Here is a 22,827-nt window from a genome sequence, read left to right on the forward strand (position 1 = left end):
TTTATGCTGCCAACTCCGTTTTGTTGATGCATTCCATTTTCAAACTTTTTCATTTATTTACCAGTATTTAGAAGTAGAAAAGTTCTAACAGAAACCATAAAGATTATCTACAGCCACACCACACTGGATACGCCCAATCTCATCTGATCTTGGAAGCTAAGCAGTGTTGGGTTTGGTTAGTACTTGGATGGGAGACCACCTGGGAATACAAGGTGCTGCAGGTATTTTTATACTGCCAACACCGTTCTGTTGATGCATTCCATTTTCAAACTTATTCATTTATGTACCAGTAGTTAGAAGCAGAAAAGTTCTAACAGAAACAACAAAGCTTATCTACAGCCACACCACACTGGATACGAACAATCTCATCTGATCTTGGAAGCTAAGATGTGCTGGGCCTGGTTAGTACTTGGATGGGAAACCACCTGGGAATGCAAGGTGCTGCACATATTTTTATACTGCGAACTCCGTTCTGTTGATGCATTCCATTTTCAAATTTTTTCATTTATATACCAGTAGCTAGAAGTAGAAAAGTTCAAATAGAAACCACAAAGCTCATCTACAGCCACACCACACTGGATACGCCCAATCTTATCTGATCTTGGAAGCTAAGCAGTGTTGGGCCTGTTTAGTACTTGGATGGAAGACCACCTGGGAATACAAAGTGCTGTAGGTATTTTAATACTGCCAACACCGTTCTGTTGATGCATTTTATTTTCAAACTTATTCATTTATGTACCAGAAGTTAGAAGTAGAAAAGTTCTAACAGAAACCACAAAGCTCATCTGCAGCCACACCACACTGGATACGCCCAATCTCATCTGATCTTGGAAGCTAAGCAGTGCTGGACTTGGTTGGGAGACCACCTGGGAATACAAGGTGCTGTAGGTATTTTTATACTGCCAACACCGTTCTGTTGATGCATTCCATTTTCAAACCTGTTCATTTATGTACCAGTAGTTAGAAGTAGAAAAGTTCTAACAGAAACCACAAAGCTCATCTACAGCCACACCACACTGTATCCGCCCAATCTGATCTGACCTTAGAAGCTAAGCAGTGTTGGGCCTGGTTAGTACTTGGATGGGTGACCACCTGGGAATACAAGGTGCTGTAGGTATTTTTATACTGCCAACACCGTTCTGTTGATGCATTCAATTTTCAAACTTTTTCATTTATGTACCAGTAGTTAGAAGTAGAAAAGTTCTAACAGAAACCACAGCGCTCATCTAAAGCCACACCACACTGGATACGCCCAATCTCATCTGATCTTGGAAGCTAAGCAGTGTTTGGCTTGGTTAGTACTTGGATGGGAGACCACCTGGGAATACAAGGTGCTGTAGGAATTTTTATACTGCCAACACCGTTCTGTTGATGCATTCCATTTTCAAACGTATTCATTTATGTTCCAGTAGCTAGAAGTAGAAAAGATCTATCAGAAACTGCAAAGCTCATCTGCAGCCACACCACACTGGACACGCCCAATCTCATCTGATCTTGGAAGCTAAGCTGCGCTGGGCCTGGTTAGTACTTGGATGGGAAACCACCTGGGAATGCAAGGTGCTGCACATATTTTTATACTGCCAACTCCGTTCTGTTGATGCATTCCATTTTCAAATTTTTTCATTTATGTAGCAGTAGCTAGAAGTAGAAAAGTTCAAATAGAATCCACAAAGCTCTTCTACAGCCACACCACACTGGATACGCCTGATCTTGGAAGCTAAGCAGTGTTGGGCCTGGTTAGTACTTGGATGGGAGACCACCTGGGAGTACAAGGTGTTGTAGGTATTTTTATACTGCCAACACCATTCTGTTGATGCATTCCATTTTCAAACTTTTTCATTTATTTACCAGTATTTAGAAGTAGAAAAGTTCTAAAAGAAACCATAAAAATTATCTACAGCCACACCACACTGGATACGCCCAATCTCATCTGATCTTGGAAGCTAAGCAGTGTTGGGTTTGGTTAGTACTTGGATGGGAGACCACCTGGGAATACAAGGTGCTGCAGGTATTTTTATACTGCCAACACCGTTCTGTTGATGCATTCCATTTTCAAACTTATTCATTTATGTACCAGTAGTTAGAAGCAGAAAAGTTCTAACAGAAACAACAAAGCTCATCTACAGGCACACCACACTGGATACGAACAATCTCATCTGATCTTGGAAGCTAAGCAGTGTTGGGACTGGTTAGTACTTTGATGGGAGACCACCTGGGAATACAAGGTGCTGCAGTTATTTTTATACTGCCAACACCGTTCTGTTGATGCATTCCATTTTCAAACTTTTTCATTTATTTACCAGTAGTTAGAAGTAGAAAAGTTCTATCAGAAACTGCAAAGCTCATCTGCAGCTACACCACACTGGACACTCCCAATCTCATCTGATCTTGGAAGCTAAACTGTGCTGGGCCTGGTCAGTACATGGATGGGAAACCACCTGGGAATGCAAGGTGCTGCACATATTTTTATACTGCCAACTCCGTTCTGTTGATGCATTCCATTTTCAAATTTTTTCATTTATGTACCAGTAGCTAGAAGTAGAAAAGTTCAAATAGAAACCACAAACCTCATCTACAGCCACACCACACTGGATACGCCCAATCTCATCTGATCTTGGAAGCTTAGAAGTGTTGGGCCTGGTTAGTACTTGGATGGGAGACTACCTGGTAATACAATGTGCTGTAGGGGTTTTTATACTGCCAACACCGTTCTGTTGATGCATTCCATTTTCAATCCTATTCATTAATGTACCAATAGTTAGAAGTAGAAAAGTTCTAACAGAAACCGCAAAGTTCATCTACAGCCACACCACACTGGATACGCCCAATATCATCTGATCTTGGAAACTAAGCAGTGCTGAGCCTGGTTAGTATTTGGATGGGAAACAACCTGGGAATGCAAGGTGCTGCAGATATTTTTATACTGCCAACTCCGTTCTGTTGATGCATTCCATTTTCTAATTTTTTCATTTATGTACCAGTAGCTAGAAGTAGAAAAGTTCTAACAGAAACCACAAAGCTTATCTACAGCCACACCACACTGTATATGCCCAATCTCATCTGATCTTGAAAGCTAAGCAGTGCTGGACTTGGTTGGGAGACCACCTGGGAATACAAGGTGCTGTAGGTATTTTTATACTGCCAACACAGTTCTGTTGATGCATTCCATTTTCAAACCTGTTCATTTATGTACCAGTAGTTAGAAGTAGAAAAGTTCTAACAGAAACCACAAAGCTCATCTACAGCCACACCACACTGTATATGCCCAATCTCATCTGAACTTGAAAGCTAAGCAGTGTTGGGCCTGGTTAGTACTTGGATGGGAGACCACCTGGGAATACAAGGTGCTGTAGGTATTTTTATACTGCCAACACCATTCTGTTGATGCATTCCATTTTCAAATTTATTCATTTATGTACCAGTAGCTAGAAGTAGAAAAGTTCTAACAGAAACCGCAAAGTTCATCTACAGCCACACCACACTGGATACGCCCAATATCATCTGATCTTGGAAACTAAGCAGTGCTGAGCCGGGTTAGTATTTGGATGGGAAACAACCTGGGAATGCAAGGTGCTGCAGATATTTTTATACTGCCAACTCCGTTCTGTTGATGCATTCCATTTTCTAATTTTTTCATTTATGTACCAGTAGCTAGAAGTAGAAAAGTTCTAACAGAAACCACAAAGCTTATCTACAGCCACACCACACTGGATACGCCCAATCTCATCTGATCTTGGAAGCTAAGCAGTGTTGGGCCTGTTTAGTACTTGGATGGAAGACCACCTGGGAATACAAAGTGCTGTAGGTATTTTTATACTGCCAACACCGTTCTGTTGATGCATTTTATTTTCAAACTTATTCATTTATGTACCAGTAGTTAGAAGTAGAAAAGTTCTAACAGAAACCACAAAGCTCATCTGCAGCCACACCACACTGGATACGCCCAATCTCATCTGATCTTGGAAGCTAAGCAGTGCTGGACTTGGTTGGGAGACCACCTGGGAATACAAGGTGCTGTAGGTATTTTTATACTGCCAACACCGTTCTGTTGATGCATTCCATTTTCAAACCTGTTCATTTATGTACCAGTAGTTAGAAGTAGAAAAGTTCTAACAGAAACCACAAAGCTCATCTACAGCCACACCACACTGTATCCGCCCAATCTGATCTGACCTTAGAAGCTAAGCAGTGTTGGGCCTGGTTAGTACTTGGATGGGTGACCACCTGGGAATACAGGGTGCTGTAGGTATTTTTATACTGCCAACACCGTTCTGTTGATGCATTCAATTTTTAAACTTTTTCATTTATGTACCAGTAGTTAGAAGTAGAAAAGTTCTAACAGAAACCACAGAGCTCATCTAGAGCCACACCACACTGGATACGCCCAATCTCATCTGATCTTGGAAGCTAAGCAGTGTTTGGCTTGGTTAGTACTTGGACGGGAGACCACCTGGGAATACAAGGTGCTGTAGGAATTTTTATACTGCCAACACCGTTCTGTTGATGCATTCCATTTTCAAACTTATTCATTTATGTTCCAGTAGCTAGAAGTAGAAAAGATCTATCAGAAACTGCAAAGCTCATCTGCAGCCACACCACACTGGACACGCCCAATCTCATCTGATCTTGGAAGCTAAGCTGCGCTGGGCCTGGTTAGTACTTGGATGGGAAACCACCTGGGAATGCAAGGTGCTGCACATATTTTTATACTGCCAACTCCGTTCTGTTGATGCATTCCATTTTCAAATTTTTTCATTTATGTAGCAGTAGCTAGAAGTAGAAAAGTTCAAATAGAAACCACAAAGCTATTCTACAGCCACACCACACTGGATACGCCTGATCTTGGAAGCTAAGCAGTGTTGGGCCTGGTTAGTACTTGGATGGGAGACCACCTGGGAATACAAGGTGCTGTAGGTATTTTTATACTGCCAACACCATTCTGTTGATGCATTCCATTTTCAAATTTTTTCATTTATGTACCAGTAGCTAGAAGTAGAAAGTTCTAACAGAAACCGCACAGTTCATCTACAGCCACAGCACACTGTATACGCCCAATCTCATATCTCATCTGATCTTGGAAACTAAGCAGTGCTGGGCCTGGTTAGTATTTGGATGGGAAACCACCTGGGAATGCAAGGTGCTGCAGATATTTTTATGCTGCCAACTCCGTTTTGTTGATGCATTCCATTTTCAAACTTTTTCATTTATTTACCAGTATTTAGAAGTAGAAAAGTTCTAAAAGAAACCATAAAGATTATCTACAGCCACACCACACTGGATACGCCCAATCTCATCTGATCTTGGAAGCTAAGCAGTGTTGGGTTTGGTTAGTACTTGGATGGGAGACCACCTGGGAATACAAGGTGCTGCAGGTATTTTTATACTGCCAACACCGTTCTGTTGATGCATTCCATTTTCAAACTTATTCATTTATGTACCAGTAGTTAGAAGTAGAAAAGTTCTAACAGAAACCACAAAGCTCATCTACAGCCACACCACACTGGATACGAACAATCTCATCTGATCTTGGAAGCTAAGCAGTGTTGGGCCTGTTTAGTACTTTGGTGGGAGACCACCTGGGAATACGAGGTGCTGTAGGTATTTTTATACTGCCAACACCGTTCTGTTGATGCATTCCATTTTCAAACTTATTCATTTATGTACCAGTAGTTAGAAGTAGAAAAGTTCTAACAGAAACCACAAAGCTCATCTACAGCCACACAACACTGGATAAGCCCAATCTCATCTGATCTTGGAAGTTAAGCAGTGTTGGGACTGGTTAGTACTTTGATGGGAGACCACCTGGGAATACAAGGTGCTGCAGGTATTTTTATACTGCCAACACCGTTCTGTTGATGCATTCCATTTTCAATCTTATTCATTTATGTACCAGTAGTTAGAAGTAAAAAAGTTCTAACAGAAACCACACAGCTCATCTACAGCCACACCACACTGGATACGCCCAATCTCATCTGATCTTGGAAGCTAAGCAGTGTTGGTCCTGGTTAGTACTAGGATGGGAGACCACCTGGCAATACAAGGTGCTGTAGGTATTTTTATACTGCCAACACCGTTCTGTTGATGCATTCCATTTTCAAAATTATTCATTTATGTACCAGTAGCTAGAAGTAGAAAAGTTCTAACAGAAACCGCAAAGTTCATTTACAGCCACACCACACTAGATGCGCCCAATCTCATCTGATCTTGGAAACTAAGCAGTGCTGGGCCTGGTTAGTATTTGGATGGGAAACCACCAGGGAATGCAAGGTGCTGCAGATATTTTTATGCTGCCAACTCCGTTTTGTTGATGCATTCCATTTTCAAACTTTTTCATTTATTTACCAGTATTTAGAAGTAGAAAAGTTCTAACAGAAACCATAAAGATTATCTACAGCCACACCACACTGGATACGCCCAATCTCATCTGATCTTGGAAGCTAAGCAGTGTTGGGTTTGGTTAGTACTTGGATGGGAGACCACCTGGGAATACAAGGTGCTGCAGGTATTTTTATACTGCCAACACCGTTCTGTTGATGCATTCCATTTTCAAACTTTTTCATTTATTTACCAGTAGTTAGAAGTAGAAAAGTTCTATCAGAAACTGCAAAGCTCATCTGCAGCTACACCACACTGGACACTCCCAATCTCATCTGATCTTGGAAGCTAAACTGTGCTGGGCCTGGTCAGTACATGGATGGGAAACCACCTGGGAATGCAAGGTGCTGCACATATTTTTATACTGCCAACTCCGTTCTGTTGATGCATTCCATTTTCAAATTTTTTCAGTTATGTACCAGTAGCTAGAAGTAGAAAAGTTCAAATAGAAACCACAAACCTCATCTACAGCCACACCACACTGGATACGCCCAATCTCATCTGATCTTGGAAGCTTAGAAGTGTTGGGCCTGGTTAGTACTTGGATGGGAGACTACCTGGTAATACAATGTGCTGTAGGTGTTTTTATACTGCCAACACCGTTCTGTTGATGCATTCCATTTTCAATCCTATTCATTAATGTACCAATAGTTAGAAGTAGAAAAGTTCTAACAGAAACCGCAAAGTTCATCTACAGCCACACCACACTGGATACGCCCAATATCATCTGATCTTGGAAACTAAGCAGTGCTGAGCCTGGTTAGTATTTGGATGGGAAACAACCTGGGAATGCAAGGTGCTGCAGATATTTTTATACTGCCAACTCCGTTCTGTTGATGCATTCCATTTTCTAATTTTTTCATTTATGTACCAGTAGCTAGAAGTAGAAAAGTTCTAACAGAAACCACAAAGCTTATCTACAGCCACACCACACTGTATATGCCCAATCTCATCTGATCTTGAAAGCTAAGCAGTGCTGGACTTGGTTGGGAGACCACCTGGGAATACAAGGTGCTGTAGGTATTTTTATACTGCCAACACAGTTCTGTTGATGCATTCCATTTTCAAACCTGTTCATTTATGTACCAGTAGTTAGAAGTAGAAAAGTTCTAACAGAAACCACAAAGCTCATCTACAGCCACACCACACTGTATATGCCCAATCTCATCTGATCTTGAGAGCTAAGCAGTGTTGGGCCTGGTTAGTACTTGGATGGGAGACCACCTGGGAATACAAGGTGCTGTAGGTATTTTTATACTGCCAACACCATTCTGTTGATGCATTCCATTTTCAAATTTATTCATTTATGTACCAGTAGCTAGAAGTAGAAAAGTTCTAACAGAAACCGCAAAGTTCATCTACAGCCACACCACACTGGATACGCCCAATATCATCTGATCTTGGAAACTAAGCAGTGCTGAGCCTGGTTAGTATTTGGATGGGAAACAACCTGGGAATGCAAGGTGCTGCAGATATTTTTATACTGCCAACTCCGTTCTGTTGATGCATTCCATTTTCTAATTTTTTCATTTATGTACCAGTAGCTAGAAGTAGAAAAGTTCTAACAGAAACCACAAAGCTTATCTACAGCCACACCACACTGGATACGCCCAATCTCATCTGATCTTGGAAGCTAAGCAGTGTTGGGCCTGTTTAGTACTTGGATGGAAGACCACCTGGGAATACAAAGTGCTGTAGGTATTTTTATACTGCCAACACCGTTCTGTTGATGCATTTTATTTTCAAACTTATTCATTTATGTACCAGTAGTTAGAAGTAGAAAAGTTCTAACAGAAACCACAAAGCTCATCTGCAGCCACACCACACTGGATACGCCCAATCTCATCTGATCTTGGAAGCTAAGCAGTGCTGGACTTGGTTGGGAGACCACCTGGGAATACAAGGTGCTGTAGGTGTTTTTATACTGCCAACACCGTTCTGTTGATGCATTCCATTTTCAAACCTGTTCATTTATGTACCAGTAGTTAGAAGTAGAAAAGTTCTAACAGAAACCACAAAGCTCATCTACAGCCACACCATACTGTATCCGCCCAATCTGATCTGACCTTAGAAGCTAAGCAGTGTTGGGCCTGGTTAGTACTTGGATGGGTGACCACCTGGGAATACAAGGTGCTGTAGGTATTTTTATACTGCCAACACCGTTCTGTTGATGCATTCAATTTTCAAACTTTTTCATTTATGTACCAGTAGTTAGAAGTAGAAAAGTTCTAACAGAAACCACAGAGCTCATCTAGAGCCACACCACACTGGATACGCCCAATCTCATCTGATCTTGGAAGCTAAGCAGTGTTTGGCTTGGTTAGTACTTGGACGGGAGACCACCTGGGAATACAAGGTGCTGTAGGTATTTTTATACTGCCAACACCGTTCTGTTGATGCATTCCATTTTCAAACTTATTCATTTATGTTCCAGTAGCTAGAAGTAGAAAAGTTCTAACAGAAACCACAAAGCTCATCTACAGCCACACCACACTGGATATGCCCAATCTCATCTGATCTTGGAAGCTAAGCTGCGCTGGGCCTGGTTAGTACTTGGATGGGAAACCACCTGGGAATGCAAGGTGCTGCACATATTTTTATACTGCCAACTCCGTTCTGTTGATGCATTCCATTTTCAAATTTTTTCATTTATGTACCAGTAGCTAGAAGTAGAAAAGTTCAAATAGAAACCACAAAGCTATTCTACAGCCACACCATACTGGATACGCCTGATCTTGGAAGCTAAGCAGTGTTGGGCCTGGTTAGTACTTGGATGGGAGACCACCTGGGAATACAAGGTGCTGTAGGTATTTTTATACTGCCAACACCATTCTGTTGATGCATTCCATTTTCAAATTTTTTCATTTATGTACCAGTAGCTAGAAGTAGAAAGTTCTAACAGAAACCGCACAGTTCATCTACAGCCACAGCACACTGTATACGCCCAATCTCATATCTCATCTGATCTTGGAAGCTAAGTAGTGTTGGGCCTGGTTAGTACTTGGGTGGGAGACCACCTGGGAATACGAGGTGCTGTAGGTATTTTTATACTGCCAACACCGTTCTGTTGATGCATTCCATTTTCAAACTTTTTCATTTATTTACCAGTAGTTAGAAGTAGAAAAGTTCTGACAGAAACCACAAAGATTATCTTCAGCCACACCTCACTGGATACGCCCAATCTCATCTGACCTTGGAAACTAAGCAGTGCTGGGCCTGGTCAGTATTTGGATGGGAAACCACCTGGGAATGCAAGTTGCTGCAGATATTTTTATACTGCCAACTCCGTTTTGTTGATGCATTCCATTTTCAAACTTTGTTCATTTATTTACCAGTAGTTAGAAGTAGAAAAGTTCTAACAGAAACCACAAAGCTTATCTACAGCTACACCACACTGGGTACGTCCAATCTCATCTGATCTTGGAAGCTTAGAAGTGTTGGGCCTGGTTAGTACTCGGATGGGAGACCACCTGGGAATACAAGGTGCTGTAGGTGTTTTTATACTGCCAACACCATTCTATTGATGCTTTCCTTTTTCAAACGTATTCATTTATGTACCAGTAGTTAGAAGTAGAAAAGTTCTAACAGAAACCACAAACCTTATCTACAGCCACACCACACTGGATACGCCCAATATCATCTGATTCTTGGAAGCTAAGAAGTGTTGGGCCTGGTTAGTACTTGGATGGGAGACAACCTGGGAATACAAGGTGCTGTAGGTCTTTTTATACTGCCAACACCGTTCTGTTGATGCATTCCATTTTCAAACTTATTCACTTATGTACCAGTAGTTAGAAGTAGAAAAGTTCTAACAGAAACCACAAAACTCATCTACAGCCACACCACACTGGATACACCCAATCTCATCTGATCTTGGAAGCTAAGAAGTGTTGGGCCTGGTTAGTACTTGGATGGGAGACAACCTGGGAATACAAGGTGCTGGAGTTATTTTTATACTGCCAACACCATTCTGTTGATGCATTCCATTTTCAAACTTATTTATTTATGTACCAGTAGCTAGAAGTAGAAAAGTTCTAACAGAAACCGCAAAGTTCATCTACAGCCACACCACAGTAGATACGCCCAATCTCATCTGACCTTGGAAACTAAGCAGTGCTGGGCCTGGTTAGTATTTGGATGGGAAACCACCTGGGAATGCAAGGTGCTGTAGATATTTTTATACTGCCAACTCCGTTCTGTTGATGCATTCCATTTTCAAACTTTGTTTATTTATTTACCAGTAGTTAGAAGTAGAAAAGTTCTAACAGAAACAACAAAGCTTATCTACAGCCACACCACATTGGGTACGCCCATTTTCATCTGATCTTGGAAGCTAAGAATTGTTGGGCCTGGTTAGTACTCGGATGGGAGACCACCTGGGAATACAAGGTGCTGTAGGTGTTTTTATACTGCCAACACCATTCTATGATGCATTCCTTTTTCAAACGTATTCATTTATGTACCAGTAGTTAGAAGTAGAAAAGTTCTAACAGAAACCACAAAGCTTATCTACAGCCTCACCACACTGGGTACGCCCAATATCATCTGATCTTGGAAGCTAAGAAGTGTTGGGCCTGGTTAGTAGTTGGATGGGAAACAACCTGGGAATACAAGGTGCTGGAGGTATTTTTATACTGCCAACACCATTCAGTTGATGCATTCCATTTTCAAACTTATTCACTTATGTACCAGTAGCTAAAAGTAGAAAAGTTCTAACAGAAACCACACAGTTCATCTACAGCCACACCACACTGGATACGCCCAATCTCATCTGATCTTGGAAACTAAGCAGTGCTGGGCCTGGTTAGTGTTTGGATGGGAAACCACCTGGGAATGCAAGGTGCTGTAGGTATTTTTTATACTGACAACACCGTTCTGTTGATGCATTCCATTTTCAAACCTGTTCATTTATGTACCAGTAGTTAGAAGTAGAAAAGTTCTAACAGAAACCACAAAGCTCATCTACAGCCACACCACACTGTATATGCCCAATCTCATCTGATCTTGAAAGCTAAACAGTGTTGGGCCTGGTTAGTACTTGGATGGGAGACCGCCTAGGAATACAAGGTGCTGTAGGTATTTTTATACTGCCAACACCATTCTGTTGATGCATTCCATTTTCAAATTTATTCATTTATGTACCAGTAGCTAGAAGTAGAAAAGTTCTAACAGAAACCGCAAAGTATATTTACAGCCACACCACACTGGATACGCCCAATATCATCTGATCTTGGAAACTAAGTAGTGCTGAGCATGGTTAGTATTTGGATGGGAAAACAACCTGGGAATGCAAGGTGCTGCAGATATTTTATACTGCCAACTCCGTTCTGTTGATGCATTCCATTTTCTAATATTTTCATTTATGTACCAGTAGCTAGAAGTAGAAAAGTTCTAACAGAAACCACAAAGCTTATCTACAGCCACACCACACTGGATACGCCCAATCTCATCTGATCTTGGAAGCTAAGCAGTGTTGGGCCTGTTTAGTACTTGGATGGAAGACCACCTGGGAATACAAAGTGCTGTAGGTATTTTTATACTGCCAACACCGTTCTGTTGATGCATTTTAATTTCAAACTTATTCATTTATGTACCAGTAGTTAGAAGTAGAAAAGTTCTAACAGAAACCACAAAGCTCATCTGCAGCCACACCACACTGGATACGCCCAATCTCATCTGATCTTGGAAGCTAAGCAGTGCTGGACTTGGTTGGGAGACCACCTGGGAATACAAGGTGCTGTAGGTATTTTTATACTGCCAACACCGTTCTGTTGATGCATTCCATTTTCAAACCTGTTCATTTATGTACCAGTAGTTAGAAGTAGAAAAGTTCTAACAGAAACCACAAAGCTCATCTACAGCCACACCACACTGTATATGCCCACTCTCATCTGATCTTGAAAGCTAAGCAGTGTTGGGCCTGGTTAGTACTTGGATGGGAGACCGCCTAGGAATACAAGGTGCTGTAGGTATTTTTATACTGCCAACACCATTCTGTTGATGCATTCCATTTTCAAATTTATTCATTTATGTACCAGTAGCTAGAAGTAGAAAAGTTCTAACAGAAACCGCAAAGTTCATTTACAGCCACACCACACTGGATACGCCCAATATCATCTGATCTTGGAAACTAAGTAGTGCTGAGCCTGGTTAGTATTTGGATGGGAAACAACCTGGGAATGCAAGGTGCTGCAGATATTTTTATACTGCCAACTCCGTTCTGTTGATGCATTCCATTTTCTAATATTTTCATTTATGTACCAGTAGCTAGAAGTAGAAAAGTTCTAACAGAAACCACAAAGCTTATCTACAGCCACACCACACTGGATACGCCCAATCTCATCTGATCTTGGAAGCTAAGCAGTGTTGGGCCTGTTTAGTACTTGGATGGAAGACCACCTGGGAATGCAAAGTGCTGTAGGTATTTTTATACTGCCAACACCGTTCTGTTGATGCATTTTAATTTCAAACTTATTCATTTATGTACCAGTAGTTAGAAGTAGAAAAGTTCTAACAGAAACCACAAAGCTCATCTGCAGCCACACCACACTGGATACGCCCAATCTCATCTGATCTTGGAAGCTAAGCAGTGCTGGACTTGGTTGGGAGACCACCTGGGAATACAAGCTGCTGTAGGTATTTATATACTGCCAACACCGTTCTGTTGATGCATTCCATTTTCAAACCTGTTCATTTAAGTACCAGTAGTTAGAAGTAGAAAAGTTCTAACAGAAACCACAAAGCTCATCTACAGCCACACCACACTGTATCCGTCCAATCTGATCTGACCTTAGAAGCTAAGCAGTGTTGGGCCTGGTTAGTATTTGGATGGGTGACCACCTGGGAATACAAGGTGCTGTAGGTATTTTTATACTGCCAACACCGTTCTGTTGATGCATTCAATTTTCAAACTTATTCATTTATGTTCCAGTAGCTAGAAGTAGAAAAGATCTATCAGAAACTGCAAAGCTCATCTGCAGCCACACCACACTGGACACGCCCAATCTCATCTGATCTTGGAAGCTAAGCTGCGCTGGGCCTGGTTAGTACTTGGATGGGAAACCACCTGGGAATGCAAGGTGCTGCACATATTTTTATACTGCCAACTCCGTTCTGTTGATGCATTCCATTTTCAAATTTTTTCATTTATGTAGCAGTAGCTAGAAGTAGAAAAGTTCAAATAGAAACCACAAAGCTCTTCTACAGCCACACCACACTGGATACGCCTGATCTTGGAAGCTAAGCAGTGTTGGGCCTGGTTAGTACTTGGATGGGAGACCAACTGGGAATATAAGGTGCTGTAGGTATTTTTATACTGCCAACACCATTCTGTTGATGCATTCCATTTTCAAATTTTTTCATGTATGTACCAGTAGCTAGAAGTAGAAAGTTCTAACAGAAACCGCACAGTTCATCTACAGCCACAGCATACTGTATACGCCCAATCTCATATCTCATCTGATCTTGGAAGCTAAGTAGTGTTGGGCCTGGTTAGTACTTGGGTGGGAGACCACCTGGGAATACAAGGTGCTGTAGGTATTTTTATACTGCCAAAACCGTTCTGTTGATGCATTCCATTTTCAAACTTTTTCATTTATTTACCAGTAGTTAGAAGTAGAAAAGTTCTGACAGAAACCACAAAGATTATCTTCAGCCACACCTCACTGGATACGCCCAATCTCATCTGACCTTGGAAACTAAGCAGTGCTGGGCCTGGTTAGTATTTGGATGGGAAACCACCTGGGCATGCAAGGTGCTGCAGATATTTTTATACTGCCAACTCCGTTTTGTTGATGCATTCCATTTTCAAACTTTGTTCATTTATTTACCAGTAGTTAGAAGTAGAAAAGTTCTAACAGAAACCACAAAGCTTATCTACAGCTACACCACACTGGGTACGTCCAATCTCATCTGATCTTGGAAGCTTAGAAGTGTTGGGCCTGGTTAGTACTCGGATGGGAGACCACCTGGGAATACAAGGTGCTGTAGGTGTTTTTATACTGCCAACTCCATTCTATTGATGCATTCCTTTTTCAAACGTATTCATTTATGTACCAGTAGTTAGAAGTAGAAAAGTTATAACAGAAACCACAAAGCTTATCTACAGCCACACCACACTGGATACGCCCAATATCATCTGATTCTTGGAAACTAAGAAGTGTTGGGCCTGGTTAGTACTTGGATGGGAGACAACCTGGGAATACAAGGTGCTGTAGGTCTTTTTATACTGCCAACACCGTTCTGTTGATGCATTCCATTTTCAAACTTATTCACTTATGTACCAGTAGCTAGAAGTAGAAAAGTTCTAACAGAAATCACAAAACTCATCTACAGCCACACCACACTGGATACACCCAATCTCATCTGATCTTGGAAGCTAAGAAGTGTTGGGCCTTGTTAGTACTTGGATGGGAGACAACCTGGGAATACAAGGTGCTGGAGTTATTTTTATACTGCCAACACCATTCTGTTGATGCATTCTATTTTCAAACTTATTTTTCTCTGACGTCCTAAGTGGATGCTGGGGACTCCGTCAGGACCATGGGGAATAGCGGCTCCGCAGGAGACAGGGCACAAAACTAAAGCTTTAGGATCAGGTGGTGTGTACTGGCTCCTCCCCCTATGACCCTCCTCCAAGCCTCAGTTAGGTTTTTGTGCCCGTCCGAGCAGGGTGCAATCTAGGTGGCTCTCTTAAGGAGCTGCTTAGAAAAAGTTTTTAGGTTTTTTATTTTCAGTGAGTCCTGCTGGCAACAGGCTCACTGCATCGAGGGACTTAGGGGAGAGAAGTTCAACTCACCTGCGTGCAGGATGGATTGGCTTCTTAGGCTACTGGACACCATTAGCTCCAGAGGGAGTCGGAACACAGGTCTCACCCTGGGGTTCGTCCCGGAGCCGCGCCGCCGACCCCCCTTGCAGATGCTGAAGATTGAAGGTCCAGAAACCGGCGGCAGAAGGCTCTTCAGTCTTCTTGAAGTTAGCGCACAGCACTGCAGCTGTGCGCCATTGTTTGTCACACACTTCTCACCAACGGTCACGGAGGGTGCAGGGCGCTGCTGGGGGCGCCCTGGGCAGCAATGTAAATACCTTTTATGGCTAAAAAATACATCACATATAGCCCTTGAGGCTATATGGATGTATTTAACCCTTGCCAGATATTACAAACTACGGGAGAAAAGCCAGCCGGAATAGGGGGCGGGGCTTATTCTCCTCAGCACACAGCGCCATTTTCCTGCTCAGCTCCGCTGTGAGGAAGGCTCCCAGGACTCTCCCCTGCACTGCACTACAGAAACAGGGTAAAACAGAGAGGGGGGGCACTTTTTTGGCGATATTTTATATATTTAAGCTGCTATAAGGATACAACACTTATATAAGGTTGTTCCCATATATATTATAGCGCTTGGGTGTGTGCTGGCAAACTCTCCCTCTGTCTCCCCAAAGGGCTAGTGGGGTCCTGTCTTCGATAAGAGCATTCCCTGTGTGTCTGCTGTGTGTCGGTACGTGTGTGTCGACATGTATGAGGACGATGTTGGTGTGGAGGCAGAGCAATTGCCGGTAATGGTGATGTCACCCCCCAGGGAGTCGACGCCGGAATGGATGGCTTTGTTTATGGAATTACGTGATAATGTCAGCACATTACAAAAATCAGTTGACGACATGAGACGGCCGTCAAACCAGTTAGTACCTGCCCAGGCGTCTCAGACACCGTCAGGGGCTGTAAAACGCCCTTTACCTCAGTCGGTCGACACAGACCCAGACACGGACACTGATTCTAGTGTCGACGGTGAAGAAACAAACATATTTTCCAGTAGGGCCACACGTTATATGATCACGGCAATGAAGGAGGCTTTGCATATCTCTGATACTACAAGTACCACAAAAAGGGGTATTATGTGGGGGGTGAAAAAACTACCTGTAGTTTTTCCTGAATCAGAGGAATTGAATGATGTATGTGATGAAGCGTGGGTTAACCCAGATAGAAAAGTGCTAATTTCAAAAAAGTTATTGGCATTATACCCTTTCCCGCCAGAGGTTAGGGCGCGCTGGGAAACACCCCCTAAGGTGGATAAGGCGCTCACACGCTTATCAAAACAAGTGGCGTTACCGTCTCCTGATACGGCCGCCCTCAAGGATCCAGCTGATAGGAGGCTGGAAACTACCCTAAAGAGTATATACACACATTCTGGTGTTATACTGCGACCAGCCATCGCCTCAGCCAGGATGTGCAGTGCTGGGGTGGTCTGGTCGGATTCCCTGACTGAAAATATTGATACCCTGGATAGGGACAGTATTTTATTGACTATAGAGCAATTAAAGGATGCTTTTCTTTATATGCGAGATGCTCAGAGGGATATTTGCACTCTGGCATCGAGAGTAAGTGCGATGTCCATATCTGCCAGAAGAAGTTTATGGACGCGACAGTGGTCAGGTGATGCGGATTCCAAACGACATATGGAAGTATTGTCGTATAAAGGGGAGGAATTATTTGGCGTAGGTCTATCGGATCTGGTGGCCACGGCAACTGCCGGAAAATCCACCTTTTTACCTCAGACCCCCTCCCAACAGAAAAAGACACCGTCTTTTCAGCCGCAGTCCTTTCGGTCCTATAAGAACAAGAGGGCAAAAGGACAGTCATATCTGCCCCGGGGCAGAGGAAGGGGTAAGAGAGGGCAGCAAGCAGCCCCTGCCCAGGAACAGAAGCCCTCCCAGGGTTCTGCAAAGCCCTCAGCATGACGCTGGGGCTGTACAAGCGGACTCAGGAGCGGTGGGGGGTCGACTCAGGAATTTCAGCGCACAGTGGGCTTGCTCACAGGTGGACCCTTGGATCCTGCAGGTAGTATCTCAGGGTTACAGGTTGGAATTCGAGAAGTCTCCCCATCGCCGGTTCCTAAAGTCTGCTTTGCCAACGTCTCCCTCAGACAGGGCGACGGTATTGGAAGCCATTCACAAGCTGTTTTCTCAGCAGGTGATAGTCAAGGTACCCCTCCTACAACAGGGAAAGGGGTATTACTCCACGCTATTTGTGGTACCGAAGCCGGACGGCTCGGTAAGACCTATTCTAAATCTGAAATCTTTGAACCTGTACATACAAAAATTCAAGTTCAAGATGGAATCACTCAGAGCAGTGATAGCGAATCTGGAAGAAGGGGACTTTATGGTGTCCCTGGACATAAAGGATGCTTACCTGCATGTCCCAATTTGCCCTTCACATCAAGGGTACCTCAGGTTCGTGGTGCAAAACTGTCATTATCAGTTTCAGACGCTGCCGTTTGGATTGTCCACGGCACCTCGGGTCTTTACCAAGGTAATGGCCGAAATGATGATTCTTCTGCGAAGAAGAGGCGTATTAATTATCCCTTACTTGGACGATCTCCTGATAAGGGCAAGGTCCAGAGAACAGCTGGAGGACGGAGTAGCACTAACCCAAGTAGTGCTGCAACAACACGGGTGGATTCTGAATTTTCCAAAATCTCAGTTGACCCCGACAACACGTCTGCTGTTCCTGGGAATGATTCTGGACACGGTTCAGAAAAAGGTGTTTCTTCCGGAGGAGAACGCCAAGGAGTTATCCGAACTTGTCAGGAACCTCCTAAAACCAGGAAAAGTGTCTGTGCATCAATGCACAAGAGTCCTGGGAAAGATGGTGGCTTCTTACGAAGCAATTCCATTCGGCAGATTCCACGCACGAACTTTTCAGTGGGATCTGCTGGACAAATGGTCCGGATCGCATCTGCAGATGCATCAGCGGATAACCTTATCGCCACGGACAAGGGTGTCTCTTCTGTGGTGGTTGCAGAGTGCTCATCTGTTAGAGGGCCGCAGATTCGGCATACAGGACTGGGTCCTGGTGACCACGGATGCCAGTCTGAGAGGCTGGGGAGCGGTCACACAGGGAAGAAACTTCCAGGGAGTATGGTCAAGCCTGGAGATGTCTCTTCATATAAATATACTGGAGCTAAGAGCAATTTACAATGCTCTAAGCCTGGCAAAACCCCTGCTTCAGGGTCAGCCGGTGTTGATCCAGTCGGACAACATCACGGCAGTCGCCCACGTAAACAGACAGGGCGGCACAAGAAGCAGGAGAGCAATGGCAGAAGCTGCAAGGATTCTTCGCTGGGCGGAAGATCATGTGATAGCACTGTCAGCAGTGTTCATTCCGGGAGTAGACAACTGGGAAGCAGACTTCCTCAGCAGACACGATCTACACCCGGGAGAGTGGGGACTTCATCCAGAAGTCTTCCACATGATTGTGAACCGTTGGGAAAAACCAAAGGTGGATATGATGGCGTCTCGCCTCAACAAAAAACTGGACAGGTATTGCGCCAGGTCAAGAGACCCTCAGGCAATAGCTGTGGACGCTCTGGTAACACCGTGGGTGTACCAGTCAGTGTATGTGTTTCCTCCTCTGCCTCTCATACCCAAAGTACTGAGAATTATACGGCAAAGGGGAGTAAGAACGATACTCGTGGCTCCGGATTGGCCAAGAAGAACTTGGTACCCGGAACTTCAGGAGATGCTCACGGAAAATCCGTGGCCTCTACCTCTAAGACGGGACCTGATTCAGCAGGGACCGTGTCTATTCCAAGACTTACCGCGGCTGCGTTTGACGGCATGGCGGTTGAACGCCGAATTCTAAAGGAAAAAGGCATTCCAGAAGAGGTCATTCCTACACTGGTTAAAGCCAGGAAGGAGGTGACTGCACAACATTATCACCGCATTTGGAGAAAATATGTTGCGTGGTGTGAGGCCAGGAAGGCCCCCACGGAGGAATTTCAACTGGGTCGATTCCTACATTTCCTGCAAACAGGATTGTCTATGGGCCTCAAATTGGGGTCCATTAAGGTTCAAATTTCGGCCCTGTCGATTTTCTTCCAGAAAGAATTGGCTTCAGTTCCTGAAGTCCAGACTTTTGTAAAAGGAGTACTACATATACAGCCCCCGGTTGTGCCCCCAGTGGCTCCGTGGGACCTGAATGTAGTTTTGGATTTTCTCAAATCCCATTGGTTTGAGCCACTCAAATCGGTGGATTTGAAATATCTTACATGGAAAGTAACCATGCTACTGGCCCTGGCTTCAGCCAGGAGAGTATCAGAATTGGCGGCTTTATCGTATAAGAGCCCATATCTGATTTTCCATTCGGACAGGGCAGAACTGCAGACGCGTCCTCAGTTTCTGCCTAAGGTGGTGTCAGCGTTTCACCTGAACCAGCCTATTGTGGTGCCTGCGGCTACTAGCGATTTGGAAGATTCCAAGTTGCTGGACGTTGTCAGGGCATTGAAAATATACATTTCAAGGACGGCTGGAGTCAGAAAATCTGACTCGCTGTTTATACTGTATGCACCCAACAAGCTGGGTGCTCCTGCTTCTAAGCAGACGATTGCTCGTTGGATTTGTAGCACAATTCAACTTGCACATTCTGTGGCAGGCCTGCCACAGCCTAAATCTGTCAAGGCCCATTCCACAAGGAAGGTGGGCTCATCCTGGGCGGCTGCCCGAGGGGTCTCGGCATTACAACTCTGCCGAGCACGGGGGGGGGGGAGAACACGTTTGTAAAATTCTACAAATTTGATACCCTGGCTAAAGAGGACCTGGAGTTCTCTCATTCGGTGCTGCAGAGTCATCCGCACTCTCCCGCCCGTTTGGGAGCTTTGGTATAATCCCCATGGTCCTGACGGAGTCCCCAGCATCCACTTAGGACGTCAGAGAAAATAAGATTTTACTTACCGATAAATCTATTTCTCGTAGTCCGTAGTGGATGCTGGGCGCCATTCCCAAGTGCGGATTGTCTGCAATACTTGTACATAGTTATTGTTACAAAAAAATCGGGTTGTTATTTGTTGTGAGCCGTCTGTTCAGAGGCTCCTACGTTTGTCATACTGTTAACTGGGTTTAGATCACAAGTTATACGGTGTGATTGGTGTGGCTGGTATGAGTCTTACCCGGGATTCAATATCCTTCCTTATTGTGTACGCTCGTCCGGGCACAGTATCCTAACTGAGGCTTGGAGGAGGGTCATAGGGGGAGGAGCCAGTACACACCACCTGATCCTAAAGCTTTAGTTTTGTGCCCTGTCTCCTGCGGAGCCGCTATTCCCCATGGTCCTGACGGAGTCCCCAGCATCCACTACGGACTACGAGAAATAGATTTATCGGTAAGTAAAATCTTATTATTTATGTACCAGTAGCTAGAAGTAGAAAAGTTCTAACAGAAACCGCAAAGTTCATCTACAGCCACACCACAGTAGATACGCCCAATCTCATCTGACCTTGGAAACTAAGCAGTGCTGGGCCTGGTTAGTATTTGGATGGGAAACCACCTGGGAATGCAAGGTGCTGCAGATATTTTTATACTGCCAACTCCGTTCTGTTGATGCATTCCATTTTCAAACTTTGTTTATTTATTTACCAGTAGTTAGAAGTAGAAAAGTTCTAACAGAAAACACAAAGCTTATCTAAAGCCACACCACATTGGGTACGCCCATTCTCATCTGATCTTGGAAGCTAAGAAGTGTTGGGCCTGGTTAGTACTCGGATGGGAGACCACCTGGGAATACAAGGTGCTGTAGGTGTTTTTATACTGCCAACACCATTCTATTGATGCATTCCTTTTTCAAACGTATTCATTTATGTACCAGTAGTTAGAAGTAGAAAAGTTCTAACAGAAACCACAAAGCTTATCTACAGCCTCACCACACTGGGTACGCCCAATATCATCTGATCTTGGAAACTAAGCAGTGCTGGGCCTGGTTAGTGTTTGGATGGGAAACCACCTGGGAATGCAAGGTGCTGCAGATATTTTTATACTGCCAACTCCGTTTTGTTGATGCATTCCATTTTCAAACTCTTTTATTTATTTACCAGTAGTTAGAAGTAGAAAAGTTCTAACAGAAACCACAAAGATTATCTACAGCCACACCACACTGGATACGCCCAATCTCATCTGATCTTGGAAGCTGAGCAGTGTTTGTCCTGGTTAGTACTAGGATGGGAGACCACCTGGCAATACAAGGTGTTGTAGGTATTTTTATACTGCCAACACCGTTCTGTTGATGCATTCCATTTTCAAAATTATTCATTTATGTACCAGTAGCTAGAAGTAGAAAAGTTCTAATAGAAACCGCAAAGTTCATCTACAGCCACACCACACTAGATGTGCCCAATCTCATCTGATCTTGGAAACTAAGCAGTGCTGGGCCTGGTTAGTATTTGGATGGGAAACCACCTGGGAATGCAAGGTGCTGCAGATATTTTTATGCTGCCAACTCCGTTTTGTTGATGCATTCCATTTTCAAACTTTTTTATTTATTTACCAGTATTTAGAAGTAGAAAAGTTCTAACAGAAACCGTAAAGATTATCTACAGCCACACCACACTGGATACGCCCAATCTCATCTGATCTTGGAAGCTAAGCAGTGTTGGGTTTGGTTAGTACTTGGATGGGATACCACCTGGGAATACAAGGTGCTGCAGGTATTTTTATACTGCCAACACCGTTCTGTTGATGCATTCCATTTTCAAACTTATTCATTTATGTACCAGTAGTTAGAAGTAGAAAAGTTCTAACAGAAACCACAAAGCTCATCTACAGCCACACCACACTGGATACGAACAATCTCATCTGATCTTGGAAGCTAAGCAGTGTTGGGCCTGTTTAGTACTTGGGTGGGAGACCACCTGGGAATATGAAGTGCTGTAGGTATTTTCATACTGCCAACACCGTTCTGTTGATGCATTCCATTTTCAAACGTATTCATTTATGTACCAGTAGTTAGAAGTAGAAAAGTTCTAACAGAAACCACAAAGCTCATCTACAGCCACACCACACTGGATACGCCCAATCTCATCTGATCTTGGAAACTAAGCAGTGTTGGGCTTGGTTAGTATTTGGATGGGAGACCACCTGGGAATACAAGGTGCTGCAGGTATTTTTAAACTGCCAACACCGTTCTGTTGATGCATTCCATTTTCAAACTTATTCATTTATGTACCAGTAGTTAGTAGTAGAAAAGTTCTAACAAAAACCACAGTGCTCATCTACAGCCACACCACACTGGATACGAACAATCTCATCTGATCTTGGAAGCTAAGCAGTGTTGGGCCTGTTTAGTACTTTGGTGGGAGACCACCTGGGAATACGAGGTGCTGTAGGTATTTTTATACTGCCAACACCGTTCTGTTGATGCATTCCATTTTCAAACTTATTCATTTATGTACCAGTAGTTAGAAGTAGAAAAGTTCTAACAGAAACCACAAAGCTCATCTACAGCCACACCACACTGGATACGCCCAATCTCATCTGATCTTGGAAGCTAAGCAATGTTGGGCTTGGTTAGTACTTGGATGTGAAACCACCTGGGAGTACAAGGTGCTGTAGATCTTTTTATACTGCAAACACCATTCTGTTGATGTATTCCATTTTCAAACCTGTTCATTTATGTACCAGTAGTTAGAAGTA

At 43.5% G+C, this 22,827-nt stretch overlaps 1 non-coding gene and 61 pseudogenes across 1 annotated transcript; all 62 read left to right on the top strand.

The window, feature by feature from the left end:
* The first annotated feature begins 105 nt into the window (after nucleotides 1–105).
* LOC134959739 (5S ribosomal RNA) lies at nucleotides 106–224 on the top strand (annotated as a pseudogene).
* A 107-nt stretch (nucleotides 225–331) lies between these two features.
* Nucleotides 332–450, top strand: LOC134964750 (5S ribosomal RNA; annotated as a pseudogene).
* Nucleotides 451–557: 107 nt separating this feature from the next.
* LOC134960553 (5S ribosomal RNA) lies at nucleotides 558–676 on the top strand (annotated as a pseudogene).
* A 322-nt stretch (nucleotides 677–998) lies between these two features.
* On the top strand, nucleotides 999–1,117 carry LOC134960709 (5S ribosomal RNA; annotated as a pseudogene).
* Nucleotides 1,118–1,224: 107 nt separating this feature from the next.
* On the top strand, nucleotides 1,225–1,343 carry LOC134961564 (5S ribosomal RNA; annotated as a pseudogene).
* Nucleotides 1,344–1,450: 107 nt separating this feature from the next.
* On the top strand, nucleotides 1,451–1,569 carry LOC134960729 (5S ribosomal RNA; annotated as a pseudogene).
* A 107-nt stretch (nucleotides 1,570–1,676) lies between these two features.
* Nucleotides 1,677–1,785, top strand: LOC134964618 (5S ribosomal RNA; annotated as a pseudogene).
* A 107-nt stretch (nucleotides 1,786–1,892) lies between these two features.
* Nucleotides 1,893–2,011, top strand: LOC134959740 (5S ribosomal RNA; annotated as a pseudogene).
* Nucleotides 2,012–2,118: 107 nt separating this feature from the next.
* On the top strand, nucleotides 2,119–2,237 carry LOC134964160 (5S ribosomal RNA; annotated as a pseudogene).
* Nucleotides 2,238–2,344: 107 nt separating this feature from the next.
* On the top strand, nucleotides 2,345–2,463 carry LOC134962711 (5S ribosomal RNA; annotated as a pseudogene).
* A 107-nt stretch (nucleotides 2,464–2,570) lies between these two features.
* On the top strand, nucleotides 2,571–2,689 carry LOC134964653 (5S ribosomal RNA; annotated as a pseudogene).
* A 548-nt stretch (nucleotides 2,690–3,237) lies between these two features.
* LOC134961780 (5S ribosomal RNA) lies at nucleotides 3,238–3,356 on the top strand. The gene has a single exon (XR_010187962.1). It is a non-coding gene; the product is annotated as a 5S ribosomal RNA (ribosomal RNA).
* A 333-nt stretch (nucleotides 3,357–3,689) lies between these two features.
* LOC134959643 (5S ribosomal RNA) lies at nucleotides 3,690–3,808 on the top strand (annotated as a pseudogene).
* Nucleotides 3,809–4,130: 322 nt separating this feature from the next.
* LOC134960827 (5S ribosomal RNA) lies at nucleotides 4,131–4,249 on the top strand (annotated as a pseudogene).
* A 107-nt stretch (nucleotides 4,250–4,356) lies between these two features.
* Nucleotides 4,357–4,475, top strand: LOC134961970 (5S ribosomal RNA; annotated as a pseudogene).
* Nucleotides 4,476–4,582: 107 nt separating this feature from the next.
* Nucleotides 4,583–4,701, top strand: LOC134960730 (5S ribosomal RNA; annotated as a pseudogene).
* Nucleotides 4,702–4,808: 107 nt separating this feature from the next.
* Nucleotides 4,809–4,917, top strand: LOC134963839 (5S ribosomal RNA; annotated as a pseudogene).
* A 106-nt stretch (nucleotides 4,918–5,023) lies between these two features.
* On the top strand, nucleotides 5,024–5,149 carry LOC134958934 (5S ribosomal RNA; annotated as a pseudogene).
* A 107-nt stretch (nucleotides 5,150–5,256) lies between these two features.
* On the top strand, nucleotides 5,257–5,375 carry LOC134959741 (5S ribosomal RNA; annotated as a pseudogene).
* A 107-nt stretch (nucleotides 5,376–5,482) lies between these two features.
* LOC134960202 (5S ribosomal RNA) lies at nucleotides 5,483–5,601 on the top strand (annotated as a pseudogene).
* Nucleotides 5,602–5,708: 107 nt separating this feature from the next.
* LOC134962777 (5S ribosomal RNA) lies at nucleotides 5,709–5,827 on the top strand (annotated as a pseudogene).
* A 107-nt stretch (nucleotides 5,828–5,934) lies between these two features.
* LOC134959832 (5S ribosomal RNA) lies at nucleotides 5,935–6,053 on the top strand (annotated as a pseudogene).
* A 107-nt stretch (nucleotides 6,054–6,160) lies between these two features.
* LOC134963478 (5S ribosomal RNA) lies at nucleotides 6,161–6,279 on the top strand (annotated as a pseudogene).
* A 107-nt stretch (nucleotides 6,280–6,386) lies between these two features.
* Nucleotides 6,387–6,505, top strand: LOC134959742 (5S ribosomal RNA; annotated as a pseudogene).
* A 107-nt stretch (nucleotides 6,506–6,612) lies between these two features.
* On the top strand, nucleotides 6,613–6,731 carry LOC134962712 (5S ribosomal RNA; annotated as a pseudogene).
* Nucleotides 6,732–6,838: 107 nt separating this feature from the next.
* LOC134964014 (5S ribosomal RNA) lies at nucleotides 6,839–6,957 on the top strand (annotated as a pseudogene).
* A 548-nt stretch (nucleotides 6,958–7,505) lies between these two features.
* LOC134959776 (5S ribosomal RNA) lies at nucleotides 7,506–7,624 on the top strand (annotated as a pseudogene).
* Nucleotides 7,625–7,957: 333 nt separating this feature from the next.
* LOC134959644 (5S ribosomal RNA) lies at nucleotides 7,958–8,076 on the top strand (annotated as a pseudogene).
* Nucleotides 8,077–8,398: 322 nt separating this feature from the next.
* Nucleotides 8,399–8,517, top strand: LOC134961368 (5S ribosomal RNA; annotated as a pseudogene).
* A 107-nt stretch (nucleotides 8,518–8,624) lies between these two features.
* LOC134960986 (5S ribosomal RNA) lies at nucleotides 8,625–8,743 on the top strand (annotated as a pseudogene).
* A 107-nt stretch (nucleotides 8,744–8,850) lies between these two features.
* Nucleotides 8,851–8,969, top strand: LOC134963027 (5S ribosomal RNA; annotated as a pseudogene).
* Nucleotides 8,970–9,076: 107 nt separating this feature from the next.
* LOC134964345 (5S ribosomal RNA) lies at nucleotides 9,077–9,185 on the top strand (annotated as a pseudogene).
* Nucleotides 9,186–9,291: 106 nt separating this feature from the next.
* On the top strand, nucleotides 9,292–9,417 carry LOC134962375 (5S ribosomal RNA; annotated as a pseudogene).
* A 107-nt stretch (nucleotides 9,418–9,524) lies between these two features.
* On the top strand, nucleotides 9,525–9,643 carry LOC134963682 (5S ribosomal RNA; annotated as a pseudogene).
* A 108-nt stretch (nucleotides 9,644–9,751) lies between these two features.
* LOC134962549 (5S ribosomal RNA) lies at nucleotides 9,752–9,870 on the top strand (annotated as a pseudogene).
* Nucleotides 9,871–9,977: 107 nt separating this feature from the next.
* On the top strand, nucleotides 9,978–10,097 carry LOC134963451 (5S ribosomal RNA; annotated as a pseudogene).
* A 107-nt stretch (nucleotides 10,098–10,204) lies between these two features.
* LOC134961428 (5S ribosomal RNA) lies at nucleotides 10,205–10,323 on the top strand (annotated as a pseudogene).
* A 107-nt stretch (nucleotides 10,324–10,430) lies between these two features.
* On the top strand, nucleotides 10,431–10,549 carry LOC134963121 (5S ribosomal RNA; annotated as a pseudogene).
* A 108-nt stretch (nucleotides 10,550–10,657) lies between these two features.
* On the top strand, nucleotides 10,658–10,776 carry LOC134962627 (5S ribosomal RNA; annotated as a pseudogene).
* Nucleotides 10,777–11,108: 332 nt separating this feature from the next.
* On the top strand, nucleotides 11,109–11,227 carry LOC134961971 (5S ribosomal RNA; annotated as a pseudogene).
* Nucleotides 11,228–11,335: 108 nt separating this feature from the next.
* Nucleotides 11,336–11,454, top strand: LOC134960104 (5S ribosomal RNA; annotated as a pseudogene).
* A 333-nt stretch (nucleotides 11,455–11,787) lies between these two features.
* Nucleotides 11,788–11,906, top strand: LOC134959645 (5S ribosomal RNA; annotated as a pseudogene).
* A 322-nt stretch (nucleotides 11,907–12,228) lies between these two features.
* On the top strand, nucleotides 12,229–12,347 carry LOC134961224 (5S ribosomal RNA; annotated as a pseudogene).
* Nucleotides 12,348–12,680: 333 nt separating this feature from the next.
* On the top strand, nucleotides 12,681–12,799 carry LOC134959689 (5S ribosomal RNA; annotated as a pseudogene).
* Nucleotides 12,800–13,121: 322 nt separating this feature from the next.
* LOC134962809 (5S ribosomal RNA) lies at nucleotides 13,122–13,240 on the top strand (annotated as a pseudogene).
* Nucleotides 13,241–13,347: 107 nt separating this feature from the next.
* On the top strand, nucleotides 13,348–13,466 carry LOC134960731 (5S ribosomal RNA; annotated as a pseudogene).
* A 107-nt stretch (nucleotides 13,467–13,573) lies between these two features.
* On the top strand, nucleotides 13,574–13,682 carry LOC134964690 (5S ribosomal RNA; annotated as a pseudogene).
* A 106-nt stretch (nucleotides 13,683–13,788) lies between these two features.
* LOC134963340 (5S ribosomal RNA) lies at nucleotides 13,789–13,914 on the top strand (annotated as a pseudogene).
* Nucleotides 13,915–14,021: 107 nt separating this feature from the next.
* Nucleotides 14,022–14,140, top strand: LOC134963695 (5S ribosomal RNA; annotated as a pseudogene).
* Nucleotides 14,141–14,248: 108 nt separating this feature from the next.
* LOC134962550 (5S ribosomal RNA) lies at nucleotides 14,249–14,367 on the top strand (annotated as a pseudogene).
* Nucleotides 14,368–14,474: 107 nt separating this feature from the next.
* LOC134964508 (5S ribosomal RNA) lies at nucleotides 14,475–14,594 on the top strand (annotated as a pseudogene).
* A 107-nt stretch (nucleotides 14,595–14,701) lies between these two features.
* LOC134960495 (5S ribosomal RNA) lies at nucleotides 14,702–14,820 on the top strand (annotated as a pseudogene).
* Nucleotides 14,821–20,595: 5,775 nt separating this feature from the next.
* LOC134964077 (5S ribosomal RNA) lies at nucleotides 20,596–20,714 on the top strand (annotated as a pseudogene).
* Nucleotides 20,715–20,822: 108 nt separating this feature from the next.
* Nucleotides 20,823–20,941, top strand: LOC134963192 (5S ribosomal RNA; annotated as a pseudogene).
* A 107-nt stretch (nucleotides 20,942–21,048) lies between these two features.
* LOC134959060 (5S ribosomal RNA) lies at nucleotides 21,049–21,167 on the top strand (annotated as a pseudogene).
* A 107-nt stretch (nucleotides 21,168–21,274) lies between these two features.
* On the top strand, nucleotides 21,275–21,393 carry LOC134963521 (5S ribosomal RNA; annotated as a pseudogene).
* A 107-nt stretch (nucleotides 21,394–21,500) lies between these two features.
* LOC134961449 (5S ribosomal RNA) lies at nucleotides 21,501–21,619 on the top strand (annotated as a pseudogene).
* A 107-nt stretch (nucleotides 21,620–21,726) lies between these two features.
* LOC134960287 (5S ribosomal RNA) lies at nucleotides 21,727–21,845 on the top strand (annotated as a pseudogene).
* A 107-nt stretch (nucleotides 21,846–21,952) lies between these two features.
* Nucleotides 21,953–22,071, top strand: LOC134961406 (5S ribosomal RNA; annotated as a pseudogene).
* A 107-nt stretch (nucleotides 22,072–22,178) lies between these two features.
* On the top strand, nucleotides 22,179–22,297 carry LOC134960843 (5S ribosomal RNA; annotated as a pseudogene).
* Nucleotides 22,298–22,404: 107 nt separating this feature from the next.
* Nucleotides 22,405–22,523, top strand: LOC134960203 (5S ribosomal RNA; annotated as a pseudogene).
* Nucleotides 22,524–22,630: 107 nt separating this feature from the next.
* LOC134960590 (5S ribosomal RNA) lies at nucleotides 22,631–22,749 on the top strand (annotated as a pseudogene).
* Nucleotides 22,750–22,827: the final 78 nt, after the last annotated feature.

The sequence above is a fragment of the Pseudophryne corroboree genome, chromosome 9, assembly GCF_028390025.1.
Source record: "Pseudophryne corroboree isolate aPseCor3 chromosome 9, aPseCor3.hap2, whole genome shotgun sequence".
Classification (NCBI taxonomy): domain Eukaryota; kingdom Metazoa; phylum Chordata; class Amphibia; order Anura; family Myobatrachidae; genus Pseudophryne; species Pseudophryne corroboree.